The following is a 20915-nucleotide window of genomic DNA, read 5'->3' as shown; positions in this document are numbered from 1 at the left end:
TCACTGAGAGAAGGTGAGGGTGACAGTTCTCATGCCAGGTGACCATTCTTCCAATGAACAGTGTCATATTTTGTGACACTACCCACTGATGTATTCTACACCTGGTCTAGTATAAGACTGAGTTATTACAGAATTCTCATTCATCTTTAATAAACCCAATTCTGATTTTTTTTTACTCTCCTCTTTTATTCTGTGACAAAGATTGTAGTCAGGGCAGAAGGTAAGTTTAAACTCCTATACCCCATAACAATAAAAAAATAAATAGAATAGGGAAAACTATTAAGCCCACAACAGAGAAAAATACTGGCAACCTCCTTATATGCTACATTTGTGTCTAGCTTATCCAAGCTAAATATACATTTCCTTTTAAAAAATGCTGAATCTCAAACAGCAATATACAAAAAGAACAGTAAGAAACATCCTATATCCCACTAACTCCAAACCAGTTAAAGGATTGGGCAAATCATTCAAACCTCTGGCTAAGAAGGACCCATGCTGCAGAGTTTACATCCAGCTCTGAGCTCTTCTGTAGTATGAGATTGGTTAAGATTTGTGCCCATCTCTATTGATGAGATACTACCAGTGGCTACCACTCATCTGCTCTATAAGACAGTCTCATTTCGGTTTAGATAACTTTGTCTCACTCTTTGCAGTATAGTATCAAGTAGAAAGAATGTCTCAGGAGTACTGCACACCACTGAGATAATCTTGTTTAGTCATCTAAAACAAGTGGACACGTATCTACAAACACAAATATTTATTTGTTGGTGTACACTTCAGTAGGTACACTAAGCTTAAAGCCCATTTTCCAGCAAGATCTGAGCTGAAGAAACTGTCTAGTTAAACTAAAAGTATTCTGCTACCATCCATAAGCTCTACCAATATGGTATCAGCATCATGCCATGGATTGGACTCAACACTTCAATGACAGAAGAGACCTTTCTGATAATCTAGTCTGACCCTCTGCATAACACAGGCCATACAACCTTACCTAGGAAGGTCTCAGTCTTACAAACTGATATACTAAAAACAAAACCACAGAGAAACAGATTGCTATAGAAGGAAATTGAAACAAAAAGACAAATGTGAATTTACTCTATTCAGGTTCTTATGCCATGCCCTTTGTTGTGGTATTGAGCACTCGTTTAATTGAAAACCCATGAAAATGAAGAGCTAACAACATTAGCTAGATCCAGGCATAGCGTAGGTTTGTTCTGTGCAAACCTCCACACATAGTACGATCAACATATAATAGGTGAAATCCACCCCTGTGCAGAGGGTCAGCACAAGACCCTCAGAATGGTGTAGAACTTAAATGGTGCCAATGCCTTGTGCTAGCCCTCTGTTTACCCAAACACAAACCCCTGGGAGAACTGGCTTTGATTCTTGGAACTGATCTGGTACCTTTCAAGCAATGGTACATTCAGACACTTGGAAGAATACCTTGTGTTGCTCAGCACTGTGGCCCATAGTGCAAATAGTTATGTATGTGAGTAACTTTACATACAAGTAGTCCCCATTGATTTCAGTGAGCATAACTATTTGCAGGATCAGGGTCTATGGCAAAAAGGGGTCCAAAGTAAATTGCATCTGGTCATATGAAGCATGGTAACCAGATATGGCACATGAAAGGTCGTGGTAGATAGAGACAGAGTAGGAACCTCAAGGATTTAGAGCATCAGGCAGTCAAGGTGACACCCAAACTAAGGTCTGGCCAAAAAAAAAATCAACTGTAACTAGATTCAATTTATAGTCAAAATAGCATTCAGGCTGACAATTTGTATGCCAGCTAAGTGATTTTCCTTTAAAATATAATTACTTTCCCTGCACTGTTGAAGAAATAAAACAAGAAATAAATTCAATGTACTATTTTATTAAAAGAGCATCTGTCACAGAGCATTGTTACTGATATTGGACTAAATTCAGTCCTGGCACAAGCAGGGTAAATGGGAGTTCCCCCATTTAAGCCAGGGTTGAATTTGGCTCATTGTACTGATAATTTAGATACAATTGCTTTAACCTGCAGGTCTGAATATGGCAACACCAACTCAACTGCAGAATTCTTACCCTCTCTCTACTACCCTACTCCTGGGAAAGGAAGAGGACTTGTGACCACTCTGGTACATGGCTGGGTTTAACAACACTTACCACTAAGAGTTATATAGTTTGGGCGACAGAGAATAGTTTGGGCCAATCATTATCATGAATCATCTGCATCACTGAAGATTTTTAAAAGCAGGTTAGAGAAACACCTGTCAGGAATGGTCTAGATAATACTTAGTCCTGCCATTAGTGCAGGGGACTGGACTAGATGATCTCTCGAGGTCCCTTCCAGTCCTATGATTCTATGAAGGGCACCTTCTGAGGCACAGGCAATGGGCTCAGAGTGCTTTAGTATATGCCATGGGTAAACAAGGTATTACTTGATGCTAAATTCTATTCTATACACGTCTCAACAGGCCAGTCATCAAACCAGACGTAATGCTGAAAGCAGACAGGCAGCAGTCATGTCATTTTGGCATCTGTGGAACAGTGGTTTATGTCCGTTGAACTGGACTACAGACCCACATTGAAACAACACCAGAACCTCATGCAGTGCTCTCCTGTCAAGTCCTCATTGCCTGTGGGGGTGGAGGTGAGTCATGGTAGTTCCCAGTCAGAAGGAGGGGCCATTCCAGATGGGTTTGTTAATGCTGGTGACATACTAAGGTTATCGTCTTGATTTGTGTGACAGCCCATAACTCTCAAAATCTCATGGTCAGAGAGGTATACAAGTCAAATAGGAAATTAGCCAGTACAACCTGTTCCTTTGTGATTTATCGGTGAAAAGCTCTGCATTAGTACATTTGATGAGGGAGCGACATCTTGCATTCTGATCCACAAGCAGGAGACAAAGTGAAGACTGGCAGAAGGCTATTACTTTTTAGGCTGCAGTGCGCTGTGATTATAACTACTCTGCAAATTTAATTCTTATCGATAACATCTCATGTAGTGAGCAAACTATTTTGAAGAATTAAACTTTCCAGCTTGTTCCCAGCCATACACAGAGCAGTAGAACATTTCAGAATAAATACCGCTGTCTTTTTCTCCTCCACCCTGTAGATTAAAATGGGATTTAATTCCTTAGCCAAAACAAATACCATTACTAACTGTGATTTATTTCTTAGCACTGTGTGTAAGAAAAGTAGTCTAAGTTGTTTGACATTTTCTCTTATGAGCAGGAGTCAAAATATCTGCTGTTTCTGATAGCTACCAGATAAAAACATGCCTTAGAGACAGAGCCTACCAGGAAGAGAAAGGAAGGGCACCCTTTAATTTCTACCGTCTTAGTCACAAGAGTTCCATCTCTAAAGTTATGGCTACACAGCAACTAGACACCCCAGCTGTCCTTTGCTAGCCAACTCGGGGTCACAGAGCTTGGGCCATGGGGCTGTTTTATTGCTGTGTAGACTTCTGGGCTTAGACTGAGGGCTGGGCTTTAGGACCCTGCGAGATGGAAGGGTGCCAGAGCTTGGCTGCAGCCCAAACCCAGAAGTCTACACAGCAATGAAACAGCTCCAGAGCCTGAGCACAAGTCGGTTGGCAGAGGCCAGCTGTGGGTGCCTAGTTGCTGTGTAGACATATCCTAATAGCTGAATTGGAGCACTGCAGTATGTGTCCCATGGTGTTGCTATGTAAAGAGATTCTGCAGCCAAGAGCAGAGATGCCAAGGGAATGTATAAGGGAAAGAGATGAAGATTTCACCAATGCCTATCTCCTCCATAATGGGGTGGGGTACGTGTGTAAAGATGCCATGAGCATAGTTTGAGAGTGGAGTTCTGGACATAGGTGTGCTGGGGGTACAGCACCACCCCCTGGCTTGAAGTGGTTTCCATCATATGCAGGGTTTGCACTTTGGTTCAATGGCTCTCAGCACTCCCCTATACATATTGTTCCAGCGCCTCTGGTTCTGGGGCCAATGGAGGGACGGGGAGAGAAAGAGTTAGGCAGAAGCACAGCTGAGAATACCAGTAATTCTTCCTAAAAATCTCTGGGGAAAACAATTGTGATTTCTGTATTATTTATTGGAGGAAAAATTCACTGTGACAAATGCATAACCCTAGGGCTCATCTTGCCCTCATTGAAATCAATTGCAAAATCCCATTAATTTCAGTAAAAGCAGGATTGAGACCGCAATCCAGCAAAGCATGTGCCTAAACACTTGCTTAAGTGCTTTTCTGGATCAGGCCTGAGTCACTGAGGCCTAATCCTACCCCAAGTGAAGTGAATGGAAATAATTCAATTGACTTCAGTGGGAATTGGATCAGGCTCATAGCAGTGAGTGAGTATACATTTTAATGGCTATCTTTGAATCACAAAGTGCTCAAAATATCTACTTTAAAAAAATGAATGAAAGCTGAATTTAGGAATAGTGGAGCTTGTAATATTTGCCAGGCCTTAAACTGAAATTATAACATGAAGGTAACCTCTAATAGCTAACAGCATGCAAGGCCCTGATCATCCAGTTCAATCCACACTGATGAAGCCCTGCACTGATATGGAGCCCCATTGAAGTCTATGAGGTTTCTTCACGGACACAGGACTCTGCCCACATGGATCCAGTGTGGAGATTGGGGCCCAACTAGGTAAAAGAACTCCTCTGTGCTAGTTCTCAGTGGGAATTTATGTATATGGCTGGGAGTTTTTATATCAAGCCACTTTTAAATTCTGTGTTGACTTTTAAGAAGTTGAACAAATTTCAAGTTGTGAAAAGCCAAGATTCTTAAAAATTGTATACATAAAACCCAACTGATCTGATTCAACTCAAATGTTCAAGAACATTTATGCTCTGAACAGGGATTACACATGAGAAATTTTCTGCAGAAAGAAGCTAAGTCTTTTCAATTTTAGGCTTATAATGATTAATGACTTATAATTAGAGCCCAGATACTACAGTGATGAGCACAATATAAGAATTTAGACAAGAACAGGCACTACAAGATTTTTCAATATTTAAAAAACATCCTAATTCAAGATGGGAAATGCAGTCAAAATCTCAAAAAAAAATGTGAACCAAAAATTGTAAAAAATTGGATTGGATAAAAATCAAAATACTTTGTTTTCATTTCAACCTTTTAACATCACTTTTTTTTTAATATAAAATTAATTTAAATTTCATACAATGACATCATCTTCTAGTGGTCAATTTACCATTTACCAAATTATCAGGTTTGTCCCCTAAACGTAGAATAGAACATGTCTGAAGTAACTGTGTGGCAACAGTTGGTAAATGTTAGTGTTTTAATGATTTCTATTGACCATATTTCCCTCAATTTGTGATGATCATTAATATCATAAAATATAAAATGATTCATAATATCTGTAATAAACTTCATTGTTCCATTCAGATTTATCTTCACCAGTTACATGAAATTGTTTTTTTTAATTTCATTCTTAAATCTAATATGAAATTTGTGATTTCTTGGACAGTTGGTGCCATTAAAATAAAAAACAGCCTGTACCAGCAATTACTACATCCCGATAAAAGAGATAAAGCACTATTCCCCTATACTTAGAATATGAAATAAAAATGTGGTAACTGTTGGTAAATGCTGACCTTTCAATGGCAACTATTCTAATTAGGCATGTTTTAGAAGAATTCTAACTATATGAAAAATATGAATAATACTCAAACTGGTTTAATGACAATTTATTTTCATGAAACTGGTTACAAAATTTTCAGTGTCATGAAACCTGTGAAGTACTAAACATGTTTTTCATACAGTTAAAGTTCTTCTCAAACTTGCATATTTAGAGTTTCAATTAGTCATTCCATTAACAGTTACATTTGTTTAATATTCCAAGTATAAGAAAATACTGATGAATCTCCGATATACAATGCACCAGATTGGACTGATTTTACTAGATTTATTAAATCTATGCAGACATTTTACATATACATGCCCTCACTTTCAAGTTCTGTGCTAAGTAAATATTTTACCAGCACAAGAGTAATTACTTTTCCTTCTTTACTCAATTAATGAAAAATAGAAATTGATTTAATGTACCATTTTAATTAAAATCTTCATTCTCCTGGTCCTACTTGGAGAAAGGTTTCACTAGTTCTATTCTTGTAATTTAGCTGACTTCCATTAAGATATTTAGCCTATAATAGTGGAAGTGACACATTGTAGCAATGCTGTGAAATTTCTTGCGTAACTGTGGTGTTTGGGTGCCTGGATTTTCACACCAAAAACTAACATGAAAGGCATGACTGAGTTGTGAAATCAAATTATAGATGCAATGGAAATTCACAGCTGGAGCAGATAGAGTGGAACACATTCACAGATTTTATATTATATCCTTGTTTGTTTGTTTGCTTTTTCAAAAAATGAATGCAGTAATGAGCCCTAATCCCTGGTGTTTTCTAAGGATTTTTATCCTTTAAATAGCCTCTTGGTTTTAAACTTTAAAAAAACAACTACAAATATTACATAGTAGCTTTAAACACACACACACACACACACACACACACACACACACACACACACGACAATGTGCCAAATTCATCCCTGGTATAAGTCCACTGCCCATTATTATTTTGCCATTTATTTTAACACAACTTGGCAATATCACCAAGTTTTCATGATGCCAGTGCAAGTCCGTGTGGAGACCATGAGCTGATGAGATGAAGAGTTTAAAAAAAAAAGTCAATAAATATATACACCATTGAGACAATGATGTCAAAATAAAACCACATCAGAGAAATAGAAGAGTGAGGCCAGGACAAGGACAAAACAATGTCAAAACAAATTGAAAGCTTAAATGAGGGGCAACCAGATGGAATTCTGCTCTCCTGGCAATAATGACTGTTATTTAGGGTGAGGATCCTAACTCATATTAGACAGGGAAGGGGGTAAATGGGAGAGAGACCCCCACTTAGGTCCCTGTGAGGACTATCAGATCCTTGAGTCCAGGCACATACAAGTGATTCAGTCTAATCATCCATATGCCCCCTCCAAGAGCTGGTCAGCAGAGAGGGGCAAGGAATGGAAAGAGCCGTAACTCTGCCCCTTCCATTCATTGGCCAGAATAATTGAGCCCGTGTAGAAGGAGGCAGCAATTTACCACTGACCTATGCTTATATTGCTGTAGGCCAATGGTGAATTACTACTACTAGGAAGCAAGGACGAAGGAAGAGAGGGACAGTTACTTATTGCTGTGTCTGTACCATAATGTTTTGCTAGGCTACTTGTGGGGTGGCGCCATTGACACACAACCCCTCGGGCTGTGCCTAAAGTCACACTCTAGCCCTTAATAAATATGATGAAAGAAGATGGAAATGAGCTATTAAGTCATGCAGTCCATGTCCCTGATGAGCAGGGTTGAACCCTATTGCATATTTAAGAGTGTTTGTCCACTTTTGTTTTAAATGTGACAAGTGACAGAGCTTCCAAAATTGTGCTTAGGACTTTATGAATAAGGCAAATACAACTCATTGTCAGAAAGCTTTTTCTGATCTTCAACTTAAAATGTCTATTATATCACTTGAAGCCATTATTCCTGCTTATATCCCTCTATTGTACCATGCCAAATAACTTCTTTACCTCCCTGTTTTCACCCACTAAAGATTTGTAGGCTGAATGCATGTCCCCCCCTTAGTCGTCAGTTAGCCAAATACATTTTTAATCTTTCCTTAAAAAGGAAAAATCACTCGCTCCAGCCCCCACTCCTAGTTTTGTTGCTTTTCTCTGAATTCTCATCTTGCTGGTAATGAGGTGCCCAGAAATTAACATAATATTTGATCTATAGATTGTTCATAGAATAAATATCAAGGTTGGAAGGGACCTCAGGAGGTCATACTTCCCTGCCTCATGATGTGATGTCTCTGTAGACCAAAACCGTGTTGGCCTTTTTTGGGTGCCATCTAAAAGGTGCCACATATATGATGAACATGGTGATGGGCATGCACTTCAAAAAATCCTATTTCAAGGGGTTATAGAATTGGTACTTCTTAACTGAGATGCCCACTCTCCAGGAGAGCCAGTCCTTTCAGATCTCATGGTTAGTGCCACAACATGCATAATCCCAAATAAAAATTGTTGGGTTGGTGCAAAATACATAGCCTACCTTCCGATCAGTGAGCCCCTCTAGGATCAGTGTCTGAGTTCCTGTGACTTCTCAGATCTCTACCTTACAATTATTTTAAAATCACACTTTCTTTCTGTTTATTCAGATATGGTTTCTTCTGGTGTTAGTGACAGCGAGTATTTATACACCTCATGTAAATGCAAAACTTTGACCCCTTTTTGTCCATTATCTTTTCTATCAGACAATTACTATGATATAATGACACAAGTAAATAATGACTGACAGAAAGCCAAGAGTTTACCATGCAGCTGAATATCTCCAGGAGCCTTACATTAATCAAATGTGTATGGCAGTGGTTGAATGTATTGTGCAGCACTATCTGAATAAACTGGCAGACCTGGAACACACATTATTCTGCAAATAACACAGCATAACACAACACAATATAGCTCAGTGTGATGTGACACACCAATGCCATCTGTAAATTAAAGATAACCTGTAGACATGTTGCATTGAGAGGGATAAAGTGAATCCAAGTGGTTTGCAATTATTCCAGGAAGGGCATCTGCCACTAGATGAAATGGGACAATGGCTTCAAAAAACAACAAAACATAATGAAATTTACTTTTTGGGTCTCCGTTGTAGTTTCCAAATCCCAGGTCTAATTAGTTGTAATTGGACCGTCCAATTCCAAAGCCAATGACAGAAGCAGAGTATACAGAATTAATCTCTACCTAAGAAAGAAAAAGAAATTAAAGCATTAGATAAACCCCAGCATTTTGCAAAGAAATAGGATAAGCAGCCAAGATTTTCAAAAGTGATTAACGATTTTTGGTGCCTCCATTTTGGGTGCCTATTTGAGACAAACCAGAGGGATCAGATTGTCAGAAAGTGCTGAGGACACACCCACAGAAAGTCAAGACTGTTTAAGTGGTATCAAATTGAGCACCCAAAAATTGAGATACGCAAAATCATTCGTCTCTTTTGAAAATCTGGGCCTCTAAGAGTCTTACCTCTTTTCCTCTCCCTCCTGTATAAATGGAAGATCTTCCCAAATGCCCCACAAATGAGAAGGACCTGTTAAAGAACCTTTCAGAACTTTCAGACACTGAAATCACGCAGGAATTGCATGCATGGTAAATCACCTAACATATGAGCTGATATATGCGGCAGAGCACTGAATGCTTCTTTAAAAAAGAAAAATCAGACTAGATATCCTGCTGTATTCACTGCTCTCTGCTGTACAATTAAGAGAAGAGCCATGACCTAATTAATCAGATCACTGAGGCAAAGCAAGGTATGGTCACTCTTAAGGGAAATCCTATTAGGCCTTCTACTTCCCTAAGAAGAATGGGACTCAGGAGTAATTATCCATAGTAAAATGAATGAAAGGTCACAGTGCACTAACTTAAAAAAAAACCAATCAACTCTACTCTGGTATGCATTTGTACAGGGGAGTTATAGCCACTTCACACTGAAGTCTTGATCTTACAAGTCTTTGTGCTCTGAACAGCAGAGTACACAAGGCGGCGTGCCATAGCACAACTGTGAGCAGAGGTTACACCTGCACAGCAGGAAGTCTCACTCCCTTACAGTGTGCAGGGCAAAAGGGAAAAATGGGCAGTGAATGGTCATATCTGAGAAGACAAGTGTTTGCTTGGTGTTAGCCCACTTAGACTGCAAGTTCTTCAGGGCAGGGATAGTGTCTTTATTGTATGTTCGGACAGTCTCCCGCCTGTTCTCTAGCCACCACTGTAATGCAAATATTAAATATTCATTATCATGCTAATAAGGCAATCTACTGTATAGCCTTCTTGAGTCCAACTCACACGGTACACAGGCCTTGCACTCGCCCTTTGCACAGGGGTGAATTTCAAGTAGCAGGAGTAACATGGCCAGCATTCAGCAGCACTCGTTAATTCAAGAGCGGTTCCACTACATTTTCTGTTCTGCTCCTCACTTTCTTCTTATATATTTAACACTCCACAAGTGGCCTGTGTGGGATCGGGCACTGCACGAACACTACCACAGCTGGGCTATGATACATATTTAAAATGTCTTTTCACTATAACAAAGAGAAAGGTCTGCCAATCTGAACACAGCACTGGGAGCCAGTAACCAGTGGGTTCTAATTCAACTTCTGCCTCCCTTTGTGTTGAAGGTTAAATAATTTAACCTCTGGGCCTCAGTATCCAAGTTTGCAGAGCAGTGATAATAATAACTGCCCGATTTATATGGGTTTTGGGGAGGGTTAAGTAATTGCTTCTAAAATCCAATGAAAATGAGAAGCACCATAGAAGGGATAAAGTATTATTAGTAATAAAGAAGACCAACCAAGGCAATACATGAGTTCGTGTTTATAATGCATGTGAAAAGAATGAAAGAACCCAACCTAAAACAAAACACACAAAAAATCAGACACGTAGGGACATAAGTCTAAAACATCTGATGGCCAGCAATACATGATAAGAGAATAGGAGTATCACACTAAGCATGAGCTGGAAAATAAGCTAAGGTTCAAAAATAATAAATGTAGATTGGATAAAGACATAAGGAAAAATATTTTGAACAGTAAGATCAGACAATGAAATGGTTTGCCTACTGCTATAGATATGAACACACATGCTCGTAGTTTTCAAGGACAGTGTGTTTGAATAATATTACAGTGGGCATGACTAAAAAGTCAACGTTTACTAGCAGGAATTACATAATGGTAACAACTATAGAAAGGGACCTTCTTGCTTGACCCTGGATGTCAGACTAGAGGAATAAAGATGTTCCATCCAATTCTATTCTCTATGAGGTTACATAATGCACCTGATCCTGTTTTCAAGTTCTGACCAAAGGGGACTGAGAAATAATGGAACTGAGATGTCTCATCACAGCCATTAGTGGCCCAATTTTTTCAAAATACTGCCTGTGAAAACGGGTATGCAAGTGTCTATGCAAATTGCAGCAGTGGAACTTCAGAAGCCAGTAAGAACATTTGGCATAGCTATAGGGCTGCATTAGATTACTGTGGATGAAGTAAAGAAAGACTAAAGGCCTGATTTTCAAAGTGATCAGATACATCCATATCAGTGAATGCTAGACATTGAGGAGGAGGGAATAAGATGGAGGAACTCTTTGAGCGCTAATTAATACATACCGTATGTATTTCTCCATTATTATGATTATAGTCACTCCATGACTAAGGGCTTGTGAGTTAGCATGGGAGGAAGGAGAGAACATGAGGCTCAAGATCACTTGCCAAAATAGAATTGGCACCTGGCAAATACACAAAAGACAACCTCTCACTAATCTCTGTCACCATGTCGGAACTGCTTCTTGCCCTCTCACTTTCATTCAAATACTTATATTCATCTGTGCTCTTTTGCATAAATCAAAACTGAAAACGGGTGAGTTGGAGACCCCATTCTTCAATGTGTTTATCCATCACCCATAATTATAGGCAGCGAGGGTGGTAACTCTTATTGACAACGTTGCCCAAACACCTTTTAGAGTGTGGTCCAGAGCCATTTTAATGTCTCAGGCAATGGGACTCTCCCCACTTCCTTTGGGACACAAATCTAATAAATCTCACATAGGACAAAGTATCAGGAAAAACTTCCCTAAATTTACCTTTTCTAATTTCATCACATTACCTCTCACTACCTCTCCCCTTTTGCCATTTTAAATGCATCCTTTACCTCCTTCCCCACCAAATCTTAGTCAACCTTAAAAATCATGTTTTTTTTAAAAAATAGTTGTATGCAATCACAGATGTGCATTTGTATAAGTGATTACTGAGATTTTGGAACCATGTTAGGTGACTGCATGTGCAACTAACTAGTAAGGCACCAAAAACAGCAATTCAGCTGCTTGGACACCCAAATGTTCATGCGCAGTCACTGTAAACTGATTGCACAAATGTAGACCTGTAATTTCATGTGGATCTCAAACTTACCACTTTTGAGCCCATGGCACTGATTGTTGATAGTTTATACAGTTGGCACAGTATTTGTTACAGGTCCTGCAGCTTGTGCCTTCTTGGAATTAGTGTCAAGCTTTGGTATCAGTGTATTGTTTACAATTATGATAATGACTGAGTGGAAATAATGGGCTTGTGAGTCACATTATCCATGCAGCTGCAAGGTAAAGTAATATTCTGCTACATACTGTACTGTGGCACATAAATTAACACACACAAAAAGCTTTGGTAACCAAGAGATCAGAGTGTTTGTTTGCAATCTCAAGAGCAAAGACAGACAATTGCTATGCAGTAATATTGCTCCATCAGGGAGGTTTAAAAGGATTTTGTATTCCTACTGGAAATTATCCTTTTTTTCCCCAATTAAAGTTGGAATGACTGGACAACTGCTCTATTCTTACATACTATCCTAAAATGTGGCAAGTAATTCATCCTTCAGGTAACTCAAGTGAAGATGGCAGAGTTGCACCAGGGATTAATTTAGCCCTGCTGTCTGAAAAAGAATCAGGCAAAACCATGAATTTCAAAGGGAATTGAGAGAGACTTAAATAATATTTATTTTCTTTTTATGTGACTAAGTTTATGGAATGAGTATGCCAGGCCTTTCCAAACCTCCCACTATGGCTGAGCAAATAATTTGCAACAAACACCTTATCCAATGGATTTAGATTTTTTTCCCCTTCCTTCAAATGGAATATCTGGACTAGGAATGTTATAAAACTCTGGGCTTGCTTTTGATCTCACATCAATTTTATATTGGAGCTACTCCATAGGCTTCAGACAGACTTATACCTGAGTAGAGCTAGGTAAAAAAATTTTGGATGAAACTTTTTTATCCACTCCATAATTAGATTTGCAATCCCCAGGGCTGGCTCCAGGCACCAGCTCAGCAAGCAGGTGCTTGAGGCGGCCAAGGGGAAGGGGTGGCATGGCGGGGTCTTCGACAAGTCCCTCGGTCCCTCTTGGAGGGAAGGATCTGCAGCAGAATTGTCACCGAAGAAGAAAGCGGAGCAGTGGAGCTGCTGCCAATCGCGATAGCTTTTTTTTTTCCCGCCGCTTGGGGCGGCAAAAACCCTGGAGCCGGCCCTGGCAATGCCTCAGTCAATTGCAGACCTGGAGCATAGAATACAGAGTCCAGATTTAAGATTATGCCCTACTATTTCTGCATTATGTTGCCTCACTGCATTTTTGCAAAAATATTTAGGTATACAATGTATGTTGAGGAAGCTATTTCCACATCAGCAAAAAGGCTCTCGCAATTGGCTTGAGTTATCTACACTCGAGTTAATGCCTCTCCACTTAGCCTAGCTGAGTGAGAGCGGGGACACTGCAAAACACTCGAACTGTGTGTTTGAATTAGCAGCACAGAGTAGCTGGGTCTCTGCTGTATTACTAGCTCCAGCATCAGCCGCACTCGAGCTTCAATCCATCCCAGATAGCTTGAGATTAAAGTACCGCTTAGCTACAGATTTTTGTGTGGGAACAGGAGTTGTGTTAGGGGCAACATATGAATTAACACCTTGAGCTAACAGCACAAGGAAAACAAGTCTTAAATCAATAACGAGATGCGGCACTTTGGCTTATGTGTGAAGGTATGCATCGAATGTAGCAGCGCTCTGCCCATGGCAAGATTAACACAATAACTGTATTGATGATTCAACTGAAGAAAACACCAATATAAAACACAAGAGGTCCATACATCAACAATAAAGAGGACAATGCAATGCCTATGAGAACCAATTGTCTTTGAGACATCGATGGCAATTGCAGCTGGAAAAGTAAAATGTTCCAAGAACAATGGTCAGCACTATCCAAACCTCTCCCCCAGCCAAATTCCATCCATTTTGAATATCTTACCCAAAATCTTACCACTAAATCAATCATGCCTTTCTTTGTAACACCCTTAAAACCATCAGCACCACATTTGGCTCTAGTGCTGCCAATCTTGGCCAAAAGGCCAAAGATTTAATGGGCTTGGAAATCAAACTATTTCTGTCACTGCTACAGTAGATGGGAGTAGGTCAGAGCTGAGGCCCAGTGGGGAACCTTTCACCACACTGCCCAGGCTGTATCTGCTCTGTGGATGAACACAGGACTTCGCTCTGAGCATTGTCATGCCAGGTTTTTCATAAGCCCTAAATTCACACCTACATTTTCTTTTTACTTTTCTATTGAAGGAAGTGGGGGGAAAAGCAAAAGAAACCTTTGTATCCCTGGAAACGTCCAATTTCATCCTTCATAGGGTAGGTGTGCATACATTTGTGGATGAAGACGATTGAGAGTAGTTGTACCACAGTGACCGTCAGATCCTGTCTTCTGAAGTTAATGTAAAATCCTCTCTTCAGAAATAGTATCTCCAGTATGGCACACGTCCAGCTATTCCAATCCATGTTCCAAGTGTTTCTTCATAATGAAACCATGAGACAATACATTCTTTTTCAAACCTGCATTATGGCCACGTTAGAATAGACTCCTCTGTTTCTTCATTCTCTGTCTTTTGGAGGCTGGTCAATCAAATGACCAAGAATAACCAGCCTCTCTGCCAATGCCCGCAGGGAAGGAGTTAGACAAGCCAACACTGTTTCATGATAGCCAATTTAGAAATGTTGCCTATTCCTAAACTATATTCTGCACGGAGATGAGCCGAATACGTTTCACAGGGACAGATACCAGAAAGAAAGCACAACAGATGAAGTACCAGTGTGATCGCAGAGCCAGAATGAAAAGAACAGGTTGCTGTTGCTGCTGCTATTTCTTCCATGTCAGAGGAGCTGATTCTACAAAAGCTACTCTCACTTCTCTGACTGTTTAAGGAGGAGAGGCAAGAAGCTCTGTAAAACTTTGACAGAGTGCAAGCGTGGAGAGAGAGAGAGATTTGGTATGGTAGGGGGAGAATCTGAAGGAAAATTACTAGTAAAAAGGCAACAAAACTGGTGGGCTCCAGGCCAGGTTCCTTAAGGCAGATGGTACTGTCAGTTACAACTGCAACTGAAAATCTAGCAGACAACAGGGGCAAGTGACAAAATATTTGGAGATTGCTACCTGCTGTTACACCAAAAACATATACCCGCCTCTTCTGAGGAGGAAAAAGTTTTGCATTTAGACTCTCAGTTTATTTGATGGCAAAAATTAAAAGACTCCATTAAAGCTATCAAGATTGTGAATGCCAACAATGCTGTATCCTGCAGTAAGCTCCTTAAGCCTGATAGATTGGCAGAATACTATCCTTTAGAAAAAAAAAGAAGGTAGCATGTTCTCCATGATCCCTTTATTTAGCCTATACCATCCTGGTGTCCTAGCCTTAGAGAGACGGCCTGGTTGCAGCTCCCTCTGGAGGAGCTCTGGAGCTCCCCCTGTCAGATAAACTCTGTGTTACATAGAAAGCTGGGGGAGAGAGCCTTGAATGATGCAAGACACTTTCTTCCTGCCACAGTGAATTACTGCCTCTCTGGTATGCAACATACATGCCTCCTCAGGAGCAGCAGCTGCCCAGTAATGAACCATTACCATCACTTGTACCACTTACCATTCAAAAGCAGCAAAACCAGCAGTTTCCTCTACCTACTTCCTCTACCTGTAGCCTTCCCTTCCTTCCTGACTGGTGCTGCTTGCTAGCTCCTCCTTTCTCACTGATGCTGCTGGAGGTGGAACAGAAGGGTCTGGGTTTTTTCCCGTCCCTTCCAGTGGTTCTGCATGCTCAGTGAAGATGGAATGTTCAGAAAATTAAGAAGCATGACTCTAGCAGGTTCTACAGAGCATGTATGAATGGCAATATAGTGGACTATAATTTAGCCAAATCTGGGTAGATTTTCACAGGGACCGCAAAAAGCACCAAGGAATATTTATTTATTCAAACTTCTAAAAGTACCACTGGAGGGCCCCCATCCAATGCTCTGAGTGCCTCTTCCATGAATTAAAAATCACAATCTAAACAAAGAACTGCTCATAAATATGCCCACCTCAGCTCACCCTTTTCCCAAACAGTTGTAGGCAAGAAAGAAAGATTCCTCTGTGAAATTTCTGCTACAACCCCACAAAGTGCTAGAGTGCTTTAAAAAAAAACCTTTAAAAATAGGCAAATATTGGCAAAACTACCTCTTTCCAGTCCTAATCTTGCTATTTTGAAACAGCTTTGTTGATTTTTATGGTAACTTAAAAAAACAAAACAAAAAACTCAACAACAACCTGAGTCAGAGAGCAAGGATGGAAAACCATTAACATTTGGCAAACTGATAATCATTTGGAAGCAGGATGTTCATGCATGCTGTAGGAAAATTCTGCAATGCCACAGTGATAGACTGGGGGACTAAAAGAGGCCTTTACTATTACATGCATCCAACGAAGTGGGTATTCACCCACGAAAGCTCATGCTCCAATACGTCTGTCTATAAGGTGCCACAGGACTCTTTGCTGCTTTTACTATTTCTGTCTTCCACAGTTCTGCTAAACCAAGATATTTGCCTCCTGAACTTTACTCAGTTGGGTCCCAATCCAGCAAAGCATTTAGCCTTAATGTTAAACAAGTGAGCAGCTGCACAGAATTAAAACAAATTCTCATGCATCACAGAGGAGAGAGGGGAAATTCTGAACTGGTTGTACTTTATAAATGCCAGCTCTTGATCAAATGTGGACACAGAAATCAATAGGTCCTCAGCTAAAGTCCCAAAAAAGGATCATAGACAAAGTGTTTCTGTGGGTGTCTATGCTGCAATGATGGGTTTTGGTTGCAGCTCCTGAAGACATACCCAACCTAGCTTGGTACCAGAGCAGTGACCCCACAACAGCACAGGTTTCAGGATGGATTCGCCTCCTGAGCAAGTACCCAGGGTTCTGGATGGGCTTGTACAGCCTGCACTGATGTTCATGCTGCTGCAGCGCCGGCTCCACTGATCCAGTACTTGAGCAAGCTAGATTAAAGCTAGCTCAGGCATGCCCACACGAGCTGCAGTCACACCCCGTGATTGCAGTGTAGATATAACTTGTGTGGCAGACTCAGTGCAACTTACTTCCCCTCCAAGACCTAGGATCAAATCTTAGTCTCACAACATGCCTATTAACTTCAATGCACCCATGATTTGTTCTGAGCCTTTGTTGTGGTGTTATAGTATGTGTGCTGTATAATCAACGTGAAATTATTTATTGCTCTGGTACCATTAGTGACAACCCTGATCTCTACAGAATGGTGCAATCATCTCAGGCCTTTAGCATTATTTCTGACAGGGCTGTTCCCCATTAGCTGTCTGTGGCATGTTTCCATTTAACTAATGGATGATCAAGATAACCCTGAAGACTAAAACCCCCAAGATGCATTAGACATGAAATACCGTATATGATACAGAGGCCCATTGGTGCCAACTGGCAAAGGATTCACCATTCTTTACTAGCAACTTATATCTCAGACCTGACAAATTCACTACATCTAGCACACTGCTTTCAGGGTTTTCATCTAGGAAGGGTAGTAGGTGAGGTCTCTACTAAATGGACTATACTCAATCATTGTGATATGTGTGTACAGGTAATATTTAAGGAATAATGTAACTATATTGAAAGTTATACCCTTAGGGTTTGGGAGTGAAAGTGAGTCGTCAGGGAATCATGTGTCTCAGTGATAGTACATTCAAAAGGGAGGGAATTGTCACCCCTCCCCAGTTAGCCGATTACATAACATATTGCACACTCATCCACCATTGCCACAACCCAGAAAAGTCAATGGAAAACCATCAAAGACAAACTACACATCAAAACTATTTGGAAGTGAAAAGGAGTGACATGACAGCAAGGGGAACACAAAAGCCTGATTCAGTGTAGCACAGGGTGGAGAAGATGGATCCATTCACAGAGGAGGTACTTTGATGTGGAGGGGCATTTCTTGAAAAAGTGCAGGGCCGCCCAGAGGATTCTGGGGGCCTGGGGTCTTCGGCGGCGGGGGATCCCGCTTCGGCGGTAATTGGGCGGCGGGGGGTCCTTCCGCCCCGGAGGACCCGCCGCCAAAGTGCCTCAAAGAAGCTCCGGGGACCCAGGCCCCGTGAGAGTTTTCCGGGGCCTCTGGAGCGAGTGAAGGACCCCGCTCCAGGGGCCCTGAAAAACTCTCCTGGGGGCCCCTGTGGGGCCCGGGGCCTGGGGCAAATTGCCCCACTTGCCCCCCCTCTGGGCGGCCCTGAAAAAGTGCTAGGCTAGCAAGTGCAGCAAAAACCTGAACTGTGGGGGTGAGAACCTACTCTATTAGATAGGAAAGGTAACTATTAATAAGAGTAGGCCCTAGTTCATGTTTTATATGTAACCATTTGTTTCCATCACTCACTCTTGTTTCTATTTAAATCTCTCTTAAATAAAACTTTTTGTCTTATAATTGAACCCAAGTGCTGTGTGCTATACAGGAGCAGTAGTCTAAGGTAAAACTTGGACACACTGTTTCTGGATTTTCTGTGGGTGTCTCTATTGTCAACCTGCATTGAAAAGGCAGGGCTGATATAGCCCAGGGAAGAGGGGTTGTGTGAGTGACAGGCTGGTGCAGGCCAGTCTCCCTCACTGGAGGTGGGTGGCAGTGAGGTGGCTCATAGCCCTGGGTGCTCTGAGAAGCATCACAACATTTTTCTTAATTTGAATCCATCTCATTTAGGAGCAGCATCTTTACCAAGCAAGCTGCAAAGGAAAATAATTAAATTGAATAAAAGCCAGCCTGGATTGAAAACTGCAGGGAGAAATAATTAAGTTTAACAAAAGCCACAGCTTCTGAATGAGGATTTACTGTAACAGAAAATTATAAATGTCTTGATCCAAATGATAAGTCATTCACTTTTTGTGGAATAGAGGGTTTGGGCTTGAAAATCATTGTAATGTCTTCCTTGTTTGGTCTAGTATTTACTTGATCAAAAAAAATGCACCATTCAGCTTTCTTGCTGATGTGTAAATATAACCTCAACTGAATCAAGAGGGGGAAACAGCATGCCATAAATTCACAGTACTAGACTCTAAAAATAAATAAATTTTGAAGACTGTTTTCCCCTCATCTATTTATTATGTCTCAATGTCCACACAGCTCATTTCAGTTTTGTTCTCTGCAATCCCACAGGGCAATGCTTAGCTTTTTATTTCCCTTTCATAAGTTTTCATCATAGGAGCCTTTTAGGTACAGCTATTTTAAATCTACATACATCATTTTAGGGACGCCAGTGCCTCACCGCTGACAGAGCTGCTTCGATGAAGCTCCATAACTAACTTCAGCAGATGAAGAAAAGCAAGCTAGTATTTTTCTAGCCCATTCTCAGAGCCTCCCACATATTTTTAATGCTAATCCAGTGTATGTTTTAAATCAATCCACTTTTTCCCCAAAACATCTTTCATCACATAAAAGCTTTACATACATATTCATCTACCTACTAATGTTTAGCCACATATTTATCCACAGGGCAAGTTGCCAATGCAGTTCAATAGATGAAACAGATTCAAAAGAGTGATTAAAGCTTGGAAGTATTTATTGCAAGATGTCCACCATGGTTTGGGATAGTTCAAAAATCTATTTGTCCTTAAGATGTCCTGTTATCAGACAATAACATCTCCATAATTTTACGCTCCAAAAACTTTTGGCAGCAGTAAAGAACAAAGGACCTTGTAATTGGCTTTTAAGAATGATATGAAAAACAATGCTGTAATTCTAAGAAAAAATGAAGGTTATTGTTCAAGGCCATGTATTTCATCCCATACTGTATTAATTGACTGTAATCAACATTGGCACCACAAATATAATGGATCAAAAGTGTTATTTTGTCATATAAAGCAGCTCTCTGGAATTAATTACACATGGCAAGCCACACACAATGGTTATGTTACTCACAAAGATCAATTATTTAAATACGTGGTCTTGAGAATCCTTCTTGGTTGGCAGTTCCATGCACCATTCACATCTATGGGTTTATGGGGTGCATATTGAATTAAGAAAAAGTATGCCCCAGAATAATCATCTTGTTGTCATATTATGTGTTAGAGAAAAGTTCTGCATTATTCTTCCATCTGACCACTTGTACATTAGGTCTTTGTGTTTGTATATTTGTTAGCATTTTTACTTGTAGCTTGAATGTCGTAAGAGTTTAATTCAAGGCTGATAATGCTTAATATCATTGTAGTCAGGGGGTGAATGGGTTAGTACAGTAGTTCTGTAGCTGGGAGATACATAGATCAAGCCGTGTATCACAAGGTTCTAGAATTCAGAAAGATAATCTACAATTTGAATCAAGTAGTATGGAAAGAAACATGGTGAATTATCTGGTAAATCTACTTATCTAATAAATAGGTATTTTATGAGAACTACCAAAGGCTGTGCACAAAACTTAAAAAAAAACAACACAACTTTTGGGCATTGATGTAAATATTATACAATGTTACCAGTCAGAGCAACAAAGCAGGAGGTAGGTGCCACAACTTTTCAGTTACAGAACTGTATTTTCTCATAAGATGGGTTTTTATTTAATTTATTTAGAGCAATGACCTCAGTAATCCCCTTGCATACCTCTTTAGACAATCCACCTCTAAAATGAGTTTGTAGCAATAATATTCAAGAGCTGTGCTGAGCCAGTGTAGTCTGGTGGAGAGTACACTACACAGGGATTCATTAGACTATGGTTCTTATCCAAGCTTTGCCACTCACCTGCTGTGTTACCTTGAGAAAGTCACCTGACCTCTTTGTGCTTCTGTTTCCCCTCCCACCCTTTGTGTAACTTCACTATTTAGCCTGAAAGCTCTTTGGAGCAGGAGCTGTCTCTTACTAACAGTTTGTACAACAGGCCCTAATCTCACTTGCGGTGTCCAGGCACTTCTCTAATACAAATTTTAAAAACCCGTAAGTGTTCCTTTTCTTTGAATTGTGCCTGAATTAAAG

This window comes from Mauremys reevesii, linkage group 2 (genome assembly GCF_016161935.1).
Source record: "Mauremys reevesii isolate NIE-2019 linkage group 2, ASM1616193v1, whole genome shotgun sequence".
In the NCBI taxonomy this organism is placed as follows: Eukaryota; Metazoa; Chordata; order Testudines; family Geoemydidae; genus Mauremys; species Mauremys reevesii.
This window is presented reverse-complemented; position numbering follows the sequence as displayed.